Source organism: Urocitellus parryii, chromosome 6 (assembly GCF_045843805.1).
Source record: "Urocitellus parryii isolate mUroPar1 chromosome 6, mUroPar1.hap1, whole genome shotgun sequence".
Classification (NCBI taxonomy): Eukaryota; Metazoa; Chordata; class Mammalia; order Rodentia; family Sciuridae; genus Urocitellus; species Urocitellus parryii.
The window spans coordinates 17,095,596-17,109,622 of record NC_135536.1 but is presented as its reverse complement, the minus strand read 5'-3'; positions in this window follow the sequence as shown (position 1 = coordinate 17,109,622).

Here is a 14,027-nt window from a genome sequence, read left to right as displayed (position 1 = left end):
CAGGCTACAGGTCCAACCCAGCAGGCAGATTATTTCCTATTGGTAGCCTCAGGATGCTCAGACCTCATCCCGGAAGCCCCACAATAAGGACTAATTTCAGGATGGAGGAGAAAGCAAAGGGCAGCCTGAAGGCCCACTTTGCTGTCTTAAAATGATGATTATTATTTGCCTGTGTTGTCTATAGCTGTTATTTTTTTATCCTAAAATAATAATAATAATAATAAAGCCTCTGATTTTTGGTTTAGTCTTCCTACTGTGGTCCTCTTTCCTAATGTCCATTCTCCCTGCCAGGTGCAGGAGGGAGGTCTGCCCCTTCTCTGAATGTCACAGTAGTCTGTTCAAAGAGGAAATAAAGTAGACTTTACCTGTAAGTCCTAAACCCCACAGTTGTTGAAACCTCCCCACATACCCAGCAAAGGTGAGCATCACTGGACCAAGGTCTCAGCTCCTGAACCTGTTTACACCTGTCTTAGTTCCTTCAGGATTCACACATGTGCACACATACACTCTCACATGCTCATACACATGTACACACACACACACACACACACACACACACACACACACAGCCCTGATTTCCCACATCACCCCTGGGGAAGAGAAGGAAGCCTCTTGCATTCAAAGCTGGTCACAGACTCTGCCCTGATTCTGAATTTCTATTGCAGCTTGTCAAGGAACGGGGGTTTAGCTGTAGGATTTGGAGAGCTCTTGATCGATTATTAAGCCTTTTCAAATCTAATACTCCTTTCAGAAAGATGAAACTTTAAAAGGCTCACAGTGTGGAGATAGAACTGTCGCCAGCCCTTCACACATGAGTTCTGTGGAGGGCTGCTCAGGATGTTCCTTCCTGTCCACAGCCTTCGGCTCAGGAGAGGATGTGGAGATGGCAAACCTCAGGTCAGAACCGGAGCCAAACAAACAAAAGACGCTCCCTCCAATCTGCTGCCCTGCAACTGAGAAAATGGGAGTCAACTCAGCCTTCATCCCCAGAGCCCAGTATCCTGAATACAGGGATGATGCTTCAATAAGAGGAAACATATTCCTCCTCTGATGTCAGACTCTGAGCCCAGGAAAACATATCTGTAGGTTTTGATCAGACTCTGTCATACAGTTACCAACTGTTGCTCCTTCCAAGAAAGCTGAAAGAGCGTTGGTCACCCAAACACCTGGGCTTTGAAACAGAATCTCAGTGGTGTATATAATTTCAATTAAATTACACTTCTTTTAAACATTGCAACACGTTTTCCTTTGTTTGTTCTAATTATAAAAAAAAAAGATACATGCCCATAAAAAAAAAGCAATTTAAACCGTACAGCAATGAATAAAGTAAAAAGCGAACATTCTCCACTCTCTCACTTCTGAAGACAGCCATAGTAAATTTGTTGGTGTATATCCTTCCAGAATTTTCTATATACATATGCATTGATTTTTTAATAAAATAGCAAGAATGTACATTGCAGCATTTTTTTAAATTTTTGTTGAAATATAAACTTTGAAACAACCTAAATACCCCAAAAGAGTAAGAAGACAGCAAATTCAATGCTTGGGCAGCCATACAGTGTACTATCTCACAGCTACACTATGAAAGAGGAGCTCTAATCCACTGACAAGGAAAGATGTCCATAGCATATTTTTAAATAATAAAAGCAATTGTAGAACAATCAGTTACATTCCAAAGCTTACCCATTTATCTGTGCCTTTAGCCTAGAGCACATTTTTTCATACCTTGCTGATCCTTTTACCTCATGTTCTATTATTTATGTTTGAGTGAATGTACCAGTTATCCATTTGATAGCTTCTAAGCTACAGATGCAGCTTTCTTTGCCCCACTTTGTGATACTGGAAGTGGACCCTGTGAAACCTTGCTCCTTGGCCAGCTGCCAAACACAGCAAAGGAAGGACCTCTCCTTGCTGATACTGGTGTATTTTGTTCCCCTGCAAGTTTTTCTGCATCCCCTTAAGCCACTCCCTGCAAACCAGCTCTAGCACTTCCTGCTCTGTAGTGAAGACTCCAGACCCCCAGTACCCTCAGCCCTCCAGGAAGCTATTCCTACAATCAGCTCCATCCTGAGCCCTCTAAAACATTTCTTCACTACCAGCCAGGCTGCATGGTCTTGCAGTAGCCATGGACTCCACATCTTTATGGATATAGACGGGGCAGGGGGAATGGATCGCTGAGGCGTTCTCCCTCAAATTCGGAGGTAGTGGCTGCTTGTATTAACCACTCGCAAAAGACCTGAAGAGAAGTACTTAGAGGAGTAAAAGTTTATTGGGAACCCTTGTTAATAGATCTCAATCCATGGTCAGTTTATTTCATTGCTCTGGGTCTAAGGTAGGCAGAATATCATGGCAGAAGGGTGTGGTGGAGAAAGATGCTCAGCTCATAGCAACCAGAAGGCAGAGAGAGAGAGAGAGAGAAAGAGAAGGGGCCAGGGACAGATATAGTCTCCAAAGCCATACCCCAGTGACCTACTTCTTCCAGCCTCACATCTCATCTACCTGTGGTTACCACCCAGTAATCCAGCCAAATTATTAATACATCAAATGGATAAATCCACTGGTGAGGTCAGAGCCCTCCTGATCCAATCTTTTCATCCCTGAACATTGCCACATTGTCTGACACAGGAGCTTTTGGGGGGACCTTCCAGACAAAAATCATAACACTGCTCTTCCTGAATTTGGTATCCCGTGGACTATAGAAACTTCTTTTCGTACTTAACCAGCTCTAAGTTGTTGATAGTTTTTTATATGAAATGTTCCCTGTTCAAAGCCATGGTGTGCTCTCTGTCTTCTGTCAGAACCCTGACTGAGATGCTCAGTGAAAGAAAAGTCAGAGAGAATGAAATTCCAGAGCACCCCGCCTTGGTTTTAAATAGGACTGTTAAAAGGAAAACCATGAGACAAGTTAAATTTAACAGAGTTTAATTGAGCAGGAAAAAGGTTCACAAGCCAGGCAGCTCTCCAGAAATAGAGTGGTCCCAAACACACTGGTGTAGAAGCCTGGAAACCAGCTTTCACATTCAGGGAAGACAAAGAAAGTGCGTTCAACTGATGCAGAACAGACACCTTGGTCAGAGGCTAGTGGAGGGCCTCTGATTGGCAGTTTCTTGTTTCTCTTCACTGTTTACATTGGGCCCTGGTTTGCAGAGGAGGAACCTAAAGCTCCAGGGTCATTGCCATCTAATGGCCTCCCTTTTAGTATTTTTTTAAAAAATGATTATTCTAACTTTTGGTCAGCCTCTGCTTTATGAGAGATTAACCAAAGCCCAGGCATAAGCGCCACTCCCTGCGACCATCATGCTAGTCTCTTTGTCGCAGCTGAAATGAGTAAGTAGCAACATTCAGTTCATTGAAGAAAGATTCCTCTTGTTGCTCATCTCGTTTTTGTCATTTTAATCACAGTGAAACCATCTGGTGTGCCACTGATGGTCCTGAACACAAAATTAGGATTCTCAAGAAAATACAGAGTACCAGAGAGATCTCAAGGATGCTTATTGGGAGGATAATACCAAAAGACAAGAGTATGAGCCAAATCAGCAAAAGTCAAACAAATTGAAGAATGAACCAGAGGGGATTCATCTGGCTCAATCAGGTGGCCTGTTTGTTAATTTCCTATGAATGACTCTCTACAATGTCAGAGGTGTTAATCCAGGTACAACAGAGGGTGCTGGTGTTCTCACAAACTCCACATTTCTCAGCCAATACATAGTCCACTGCAGTCCTTTCTCTAAGCCTATTTGAGCAAAGGAATTTAGGTTTTGATGGAGCAGCTATACCCTTAGATGTAGCAGCTACTGTCAAAGTCAAGCTTCTGACCATCATTTCATTTGTACTCACTCTAAGTCATGGGAAAAGGAACTTAAGGGATGATGCCCACCCAGGGTTGACATTTCCTGTACGTTTCTTTGTAACTAAAATATAGGTTTAGAGAAGTGGCCCAATGTTTAGCTTCTGGCTGGCTATGGAATGACAATGGCACCATCAAAATCCCTCTTCATTTTCCTTCCATTCATTAAGGCATGGAATGGCCCAAGCATAAGGCCGAGAGTTAAATTCTTTACAGATAAAGATGTACTTTGGGGATACACATAAGGCTCTTCCTTGGGCAATTTCATTTATGGAGCCATTAGTCAGAATAGAGGCCTTGGCAGTTTCTAACCAAGAGATTGATGCTGAGTTATCACGTAACAGAAGGCTGCCAAAATGCATACGTAGATAGGCATTCTTGCAAAGAACACTGTGTAAGTTATCTTTTTTTACAGCATAGTCTCCTTTTAATATAGTCAGTGAACCTGGTCATTCTAGTCCATAGTTGGTTTAGAATAAAATAAAAAATGAGAATAAAGGGTTCCAAAAATTTAACTTTATAGAAAGGACCAGCTAAGATGTTCACACTTGGGGTTCTGGTAAAATCAGCCACATGTGGTCTAATGGATCTCTAAAGTCATGGAAGGATTTTGGTTTAGCACAGCAAGTCCAGAATTCAGTTAATCTCCCAGCATCAGCTATTGACTGTGAAATTCTAATTGTACCATTATTAGACCATGTGTAGATAAAAAGGAAGAGCAAGAAATGGGAGAGCTACAGGAATGGAAGCTTCATGAGAATAAGAGGAAGTTCTTGAGTGTGATCTTGGGAAAGCTGTCTACATTCAACATGCCATCTGCTTCTCAGAAAAAATCCCCCTGGTTAACCCTACCTTAAGATTCCCAACCCATGTGCAATTCTAAAGTCTGGAGGGACCTCTTGAGATGAGAGGTATAAATGCAAGACTCAGGATCCTAAAGCTGTGCTGTGGTATGAGTGGTGAGGAGAACTTGATATTGTCCCTCTAATGGGTCTTAAGGGCAGTCCCTTGCTAGTATTATATTTCCTGATGAGCCAGTCCCCAGGTCATGCATGGGTTATGGATAATCTGATCATGAATTGTGGGTCATAAAAAGCTTCTTTTACCTGGTATAAATAAACTTTGGCAAAATGTATCTTGGCCTTGCAATGTGGAGTCATATCAGAAGTCAAAAGTGTAGGAGATACATGAGGTTCGGTCATTAGGAGCATGGGTGGCCTATGGATGATTATCACATAGGGTGTCTGCTGATGCTTTACACTGAAGGTAGATCTAATTACAACTAAGCCATTGTAAAATTTGTGATTAATTAATCCAGTTAATTTTGCCAATTTTGGTCATGAAATGCCATTTTTCTTTCAACTTTTCCAGAATACTGAGGGTGATAAAAAATAAATAAATAATTACTGGTAATACCATTATCATGCTTTTATAACCTTATGTAGTTGCTTTATAATTTTCCCAGAAAAATGTGTTTCTCTGTACTAGAAATTTCTCCAGGTATTCCCCAAAAGGAAATACATTCTCTATACATTGTTTTGCTATTATTGTGACATTTGTCATCCAGCACGGGAAAGCCTCTACATTCTGAAAACAGACACACACTGATCACCCAATGATGGTGACAACGGAATGAGGTGAATGTCACTATTCAAATGCCTGGAAGGTCCAAATGTAACACCTAAAGTCATAATAATTTTTCTAAGATTATGAGTTAGAAAAGTCAGACACTGGTTGGCTATAAACCATTTTTGAAACTTGAGAACAATCACTCCACCATTGATTGTTTGTAATTTGATGAGTTTTACAGTGTAAAGCCTTTAATACCAGTGATTTTAAGGACCAGGTGACCATCTGGACTCTCTGTAAATCCACACTTAGTACTAAATTTGCATTTATTTTGGTGCCAATTTTGCTTTTCTAATTCAGTTCTATGGTATTGTTTATTGAATAAATTACCTCAAGAGATTTGATCTGAATCAGTCTTATGAAGTTCATTTGAACTGCACACCCGAGCACATTCATTCCTAGCTGTCTTAGTATGAAAGTTTACTAGGACATTTCCTTGCTGCTCAGTTTCACTTTTATGAGTGTGAGCTTCAATTTTAATAGTGACAATTTGTCGAGGCAAAGAGATAACACAAAGGAGTTCATCTACCTGGAGTCCATTTTTGATGGTATTCCTACCAGAAGCAAGAGGCCCTTTGTTTCACCAAAACTTTGAACAACTTTAAAATCATATCTGTTCCCTGTATATATTTACTAATTTGTCTTTAGCAACATGATAAGGTCAGATGGGAGCAAAAAGCTCTGAAGTTTGAGCTGACCTAAACTGGGAAAGTGTTTCCTTTCTATGAGTTCACATTGAGCAGTCACAACATACTCTGCTTCGTGTTTTTATTCTGTGTATTTAACCCAAGATCTATCAACAAGCCAGGTGTGGTGGCACATGCCTGCAATCCCAGAGACTCAGGAGGCTGAGGCAGGAGAATTGCAGGTCCAAAGCCAGCCTCAGCAACTTAGTGAGGCTTTAAGCAACTTAGCAAGACCCATTTCAAAACATAAGAAAAACTTTTAAAAAGACTGAGGATGTGGCTTAGTGGTGAAGAGCTCCTGGGTTTAATCCCTGGTACCAGAAAGGAAAACATATTTATTTGATTGCTTTATATCAACAGAAAGTATTAGCTCAGGATTATCCAATAAAGCATTTTATAAATCAATGTGATGGGTCGATAGCAGCAATACCACCTATACACAGTTTTGGTCTTCACAATTGCCAGGTAAGGGGACTAGAGTAGAAGAGTTAAAAAAAAAAATCTGCCACATTCTGGAGAGATTGGATGGAAGCAGGAGAAGAGTTTCATTAGATGATAGTCACCTGCTGAAAAATGCTGACTTTGACATACACTTTCCACAGAATATAGAACTTGCAAGAAAAGTTCATTTCCTAAGGCCAGCTCAGATGAGACCTCTGCTGATCTGGCTGCAGCAGCTACTGCTTTTAAACAATCGTGATATTAGCTTAGCTACTGGGTCTAATTGCAAGATATCATATGCAAGAACCTATGTTTTTCCATATCCTTGAATAAGAACACTTAAAGCCTTTAGTTAGGCTCCTTAACAAAGTAAAAGGCTCAACATAATTCAGAAGTCTTAAAATGTGGAGGGGGGTAGCTATAGTAAGGTAGCTTTAACTGATTACAAGTCTGCTCATGCAGACTGTCATCAGGAGATGATAAGGCTTTTCTAGAAACTTTACAATTGTATGGACTGCTGCCATACCTGTGGTCCATGGTTGACCAAAATATCCTACCATAAACACATGTAGATCCATAGACATTTATATAGAGATTTGTAAGACACATTATATACTAGGAGCGGAACAAATCAGATAGCTATGAATTAAAATGTGTCCATCCAAAATTCGAACACAGAGACACTAGCCCCCAATATGATAGTCTTTGGGGGGTGGGGCTTCTCAGGATAATTAGAGCTAGATGAAATCATGAGGGTGGGGCCTTCGTGATGAGAGGGCTTCAGGAGGAAAGGAAGGAAGCCTCTTCTCCTCCTCCTCATTTGAAGACAGAGAAGGCAGCTACCTGCAAAGCCCTCACCGGGAACTCACTTTGATCTTGGACTTTCCAGCCTCCAGAACTGTCATAAATAACTAAATGTCGTATAAGATTCAAAAAAAAAAAAAAAAAAGAAAAGAAAAAAGCACCCAAATCTGTCCTCCCAGGGTAAATTCTCCGATTCTCTGGTATTGCATTCGCAGCGAGTTCATGCAAGGGCAAAGTCATTAGGGAAGAACTTGGAGTCCAGGATCTGCAAGGAATCCAAGAAATCTGCAAGTCCAGGAAAATCTCTTAATTGTCCTTTAGTTGTAGGCTGGGGGAAACTTGGAAGAGCTTTTAGTCTCTCAAGTGAGAGAGAAATCCCTTGAGTGATCAGGTCATGTCCTAAATACTGGACTTTTCCCTTTAAAGTCAAAGTTTTTTCATCCAAACCTTCTGACCCTCAAGTGTGAGTTGCTGTGAGAGGGAAAGAGAGTCCATTCAGAGCATTCTCTGGTGGGAGAGCCAGCAGCAGACCATCTATGAACCAATGAGAGTAGAATTTCAGGGAAATTGCAGGAGGTCAAGTCCTGATGTAATGGTTGGGAAAAACATGCCGGGGATTCAGGAGACCCCTGTGGCATTACAGTCCAGGTGCACTGCTGATTTTTCCAAATAATAACAAACAAGTCCTGACTCTCTATGACAGCCGGAAATACATTTTTGCTAAAGAAATCTGAGCAAAAAAAATATATTCCTGTGAACCATTTTGAGTCCGTGGATGCATTCGACAATAAAGCCTTAGCATTTAGAACCACAGGAAACCTTGAAATCACGATTTTATTAAATGTGCAAAAGTCTGGAACAAATCTCCAACTTCATCCATTTGTTTTTCCTAACTGGCAGGGTTGAGTGTTACAGAGACTGGTACACAGAATTATAAGTCTTTGTTTAATCAAGTCTTCTACTATTGATGAGAGTCCTTGAATCACTTCAGGCTTTAATGGGTATCAGGGTAATTCAAGGAAAGGTGGAGAATGATCTATTTGAACTTTTATAGGCTCTATACTTTAACCCTTTCTATATCAGCAAAACAAAAGGCCCATAAACATGCAAGTATTTTAAAAGGTCAGGGATACTACAGGCTTGAGCTTCAACTGTACCAATTTCTGCGTTACAGAGAACAACCATTCTGGTTTGGGACAGTCCGGAAATGCTCAGATTATTTCTCATAGCAAGCTCACTGGAGCAATATCCCATGATAAAATGGTATTTCTTTTTCTGAAAATTGTCAACTTGTCAGGTTCACATGTGGTTACCTCTTATGCCTATTTTGAAATCCTTAACATAGAAATGATCTTTTTACTCCAAGGGATTTGTTGTTTTATTGAGGAAGAAGAGTTTGTGGTAGATACAGTGGATCCAAGATCTACCAGCTAATGCAAGATTCTGCATGTAAACTTTGACTTCTCCCTGTTTATGCAAAGGTATTATAGGGAACGGTTTACTAGAGAATTCTGTAAATCACTGTTGATTATTGTCTTGTGGGCTCCTTCTAGTGGGCAAGCATTTTGGTCTAAAAGAAAGAGACTTAGTTCCTTCTGACTGTGGTTTAAAATAAGGACAAGAGGTCTGTTTGGTATGGGCTCCTGCAACTGTAATCGGAGAGACATAAACTTTTTTTCTGTTCTAGAGTCTTCTAAAATTCTCAAAAAAAAGTCACCTATCCAACCATATCTGTAAATTCCCATCCCAGTTTACGATTCTTAATTAAACTGCTCAGCTCAACGCAAAGTCTGTTTATAAATAGAGCAGTTAATGCTGCTTCAGCCCCTGTAGCAGATACTTCTTGCTGTACTTCAAGTGCCGAATGATTCAAAAATAATGTTTCCAAATGAGCTTTGTAACCTCAAACTGGTTCATCCTTCTTCGGCCTGTAAGATTGAATAATAGACAATCAGTTTTCTCAGGATCAAATCTTATAAATGGAGTTTAAACTGTTTTCAGCAATTCTTCTAGATGCCCCCAGCCCCTGTCTTGAAGAAGTTTTAGAGGGGTCTTTAATAGCCCCCTCAGAATCCTTCCATTCTGCTGGCGCCCTTCATTTCTGAGCTTTACCAGTTCTACTGTAAACTCCTAAGAGAATTTTAAATTCCTTTGTAATTTTATTTTTTTAATTAATCAATTAATTATTGGTACTGGGAATCGAACCAGAGGCACTTAACCACTGAGCCACATCCCCAGCCCCCACCCCACTTATTTTTTGAGACACAGTCTTGCTACTTTGGTAACTTTGAGAGTATTTCCTTTTGGAATTGGAGAAGTCTCTTAAAGCTCAGTCTTATACCATAGAGTAAAACTGATGATAGCAGGCCTAGATGATCAGAAGGTCTAATATCTAACCACCAAGCCTTTTCATTATCCTCAGGGTAGAAAGGTAATTGAGCAAAAATGTTAGTGTACTCAAAGTATTGAGGTAAAGGCAGAGAGACAGAAGGAGCAGTCAGGGTTAGCTCTCTAAGGACAGAGTGAGTCTTCCTCTGCCATGCCTTTAGTTTGTTGCTTAAACCTTTTGTTAAGATGTTAGGATGTTCAAGTCTATGTACCCCACTGTTTGGCAGGGTTCATGTGTTAGGCAGTGTAGAAATGTTTACAAGTGAAACGATTAGACTGTGAGAGATGTAAACTTATCGGTGGATTAGTCCATTTGATGGACTAATAATTTGACTGAACTTCTGGGTGGTAACCGTAGGCAGACGAAGACTATCTGTAGGTCAATGGAGTATGGTCTTGGGGACTGTGTCTGACCCTACCCTTCCTCTCTTTTCCTCTCTCCTTCCCAACTGCCAAGAGATGAGCGGTTTTCCTCTTCTGCACCCTTTGACCATTATATTTCCACCTTGGGAGTCAGTCAACCATGGATTCAATCCTGGAATCTGTGAGCCAAAATAAATCTTTGCTCCTCCGAGTTGTGCTTGTCAGGCATTTTGGTCACCTTGAAGAAAAGCTGACTGACGCAACAGTGAATCCTGTCCACCTTTTGTCTCACCCAGTCAGACATCTGACGCCTCTTAACTGGATCCAAACTAACAAAGTAGAGAAAAGCAAAGAAAGATATATTATATTTTTTTGTTGTTGTTCAAATAACATTTGAAAAGCTTGGAACACAAATTAGTCAGGCTCAAAATCTGGGAAAGAAATTCATCCATAACCTCCAATTTCTACAATATTTTCTATATCATTTTTACCTTCCTTCTTCTCCAGCCCCAAAGTGTAAACCCAGGGGTTTGAACTCATCATTCTTCCTGACAGTAACCTCATTTGATAAGTCAGTGCTCCAGGGGTGGACTGGAAGATCTACTTCGGATTCCGCTTCTGACACCACGATGTTCAAAGGGAAAAACTAGGACAAGTTAAATTTAACAGTTTAATTGAGCAGGGAAAAGGTTCGTGAACCAGGTGGTACTCCAGAGTGAAATGGGTTTAGAATACTCCACTGCAACCTCCTGGAAAAGGCAATTTTATGTGTGAAAGGAAGGAAAAGAATGGACTTAATTTATTTAGAGCAGAAAGACTCTAGCAGAGGTTAGTTGATGGCTTCTAATTGGTCAAGTCTCTAGTTTTACTCTACTGTTTACATTGAGCCCAGTTTGCTTATGTAGGAATCCACAGATCTGGGACTGTCTCCATCCAATGGTTTCCAAATTAGGATTTTTTAAAATAAGCAGTATGAAGATGATAGATGATACTTTGGGGAAAAAGTAACTAGAAAACTGTTTGGAAGTTAAGAGTTAAAGACTTGGCCTTTGTAACTCAAGTCCCCATTAGAGCGCCTCTCACTGTGAAGTCAATGGGCCACCAATGACATGAAACCCTCTCATAATTTTAAATAGAGATGTAAAGGCTGAGGGAAAGGACAGCCCAAGGGAATTTGTTCCAGTTGAGCAGTCAGGTAAGAGCTCAGTTTGATTCTGGGAAGCTTATAGGCATCATGGTAAATTTTCTTTCCTACAACCCCATCAAGAGTCCTACCCCAATTTAAGGGAGTGACTTTGTGTGGAAAGAAAATAAAAAGGTCTTTGGATAGCGACATGAAATGGTCAAATTAATGTCCAATGGGTAAATAACTGATGTGGACAAGGGGAGAAGGAGGTCAACCAGAAGGAGAAATGAAGCAGTTCTCAATCTGATGGCGCACGAGGCACTGAAACTAAAGCTGGATGACCCACCAGCATTAAATTTTCTCCCACAGGGTCCCCAGCAATAGAAACACATGGGGCTGGAAAGGAAAGACGAGGGACTCTCTGTCTAGGGAACTTCACTCCTGTCAACATGGTCCCTCCCCTTTGGGTTATTGCCTCAAGTGAGAAAACACTATCCACTCCACCCCATGTCCCCATATTCTCTGTATCGTTTTTTACCTTCCTTCTTCTCCAGCCCCAAAGTGCAAACCCAGGGGTGTGAACTCATCATTCTTCCTGACTCACACATTTCCAATTCCCATAAGCTAACTCCTGTGTTCTGATGGTTCACTGTGACCACCCCACTCCCCTACTCCAGGTACTGGGCATCCGCCATCTAGTAGCCTGTTGAGGAGTCGGGGGGGGGGGGAAATAGAGGACAGTCAACAGAAGCAAATACCTAGTTAATGTATCAAAATGTCACCCAACACTTTGGGTAAGTAAGTATGCTTCCTAATTAAGCAGCCAAACCAATATACTGAGATCAATGTGAGTCTTGGGTAAATAGAGAATAACTAACAAATTAAAAATAGAGAACAGAGGTCAGCAAGCTTTTTCTGTAAGGACCAGATAACAAATAGTTTAGGCTTTGCAGTCAAGAAGCAAAACCAAGAACGTTACATACATATGTGTGTAACGAGAGAACAAATCTCCATTAAATTTACATTAATTAAATTGGAAACATGATAATGATCTTGAAGTGTAAATTTTTTGTAATACAGGTCTACTAATGAGAAAAGTGGGTTTCTTTATTTTAGAGATAACATTTCACTTAATTGGGGCTCAAAGTCGATGTTCTCTATGACCAGACCAATTGCAAATGTTCATTAGTAAAAAAATTATTTTTAGCATGTTTGCTCTATAAAAACAGGCAGTACGCCTTATTTGGCCTGTAGATTGTAGTTCACCAACTGATTTAGAATAGCTAATGGTATAGGAAAAAATTGTTTCAAATGGAAAACTCTGTATGGTCTAGATGATTCCTCCATGTCATTTGATTTGAAAGTCTTTCATTATCCTTGAACCACATGTTTTAGTCAGCTTTGTATTACTATAACAAACTACCAAGACAGTCAATGTAAAAAGAGAAAAGATTTATTTTGTCCACAGTTTCAGAAGTCTCAGTCCATGGTCAGTTGGTCTATTAATTTGGGGCCTATGGTAAAGCAATATATCTTGACAAGAGTGTATGGTGAAGAAACTACTCACCTCACGGCAGACAAGAGACAGAAGAAAGAGGCAGGAAGAGGTGAGCATCCCAATCTCTCTCTCCAGGGTGAATCTCCAATGGCCTAACTTCCTTCCACCAGGCCCCAACTCCTAAAGGCTCCACCTCCCAATAGCACCAAGTTCATGACCCTGCATTTAACACCTGGGCCTTTAGGGGACATTCCAAATCCAAACTACAGCAGTATATGATAATTCTGTAGGTTGTCAGAAAGGGGTCGGGATGCAAATCCTGTTCTATCTGGGAGAGATTCCATGGACTTCCCTTATCACCTCTGTGAATAAAGCAGTTTTCTCTCTTTTGCAGATTTGTTTCAACATGTCTTTCTGTGTGTGAATTTGTGTTGCTTGGCTTCTTTTTTGAACCAGTTACAGCCTCTGTCTGGTTCCCTCATGAATAAAATCTCTAGCAAGTGCTTTTACATCTGTAGGACAAGAAAGGTTTTCTTTTTTCTTCTTTTCCCCAAAGTATCTTTGAACAATAATAAGAAGGTATCACCAGTTAAGTGAAAGATACAGCCAGTTAAGCCACTGTCACAGATCGCCAGAAACTTAGTGACTTCAAACAGCACAAGTCCAAAATGTGTCTCCTGGACTCACATTGTCCAGGGTACTCCTTCTGGATGCTCCAGGACAGGCTCTCTTCCTTGTCCAGCTTCTAAAGGCTGTTGACACTCTGTGGCCTGTGGCCACATCACTGCAACCTCTGCTTCTTTGGTCATGCAACTCTAACTTGCATTCCCTTTTGTAATAACTGATGGGGCTGCGTGGAGCTCACTCAGATGACCCAGGGGAATTGCCCCATCTCACAAACATCAATCACGTTGGCAAAATGCCTTTTACCATAACAAGTAACATGCACAGGGGACATGAACAGTATTGGGGTTATCATTCACATTCAGTCTACCACATAAGAAAAAGTAAGAAACAACAAAATTCTGTTAGGGACCTGCACCAAACTTTTTTAAGGGTTGTGAATAAAGGAATTGTTGACTAAATTAAAAAAAAAAATATGTCCATAATCAAAATACTATGTTGCAATTATAACACATGCACAAGGGCATTATATATTGATACTGCATTTCATGATCTGGAAAGATTTTCAGGATACAGTAGGGGAAGAAAACAATATAAACAGTATGACCTCATTCATGTACA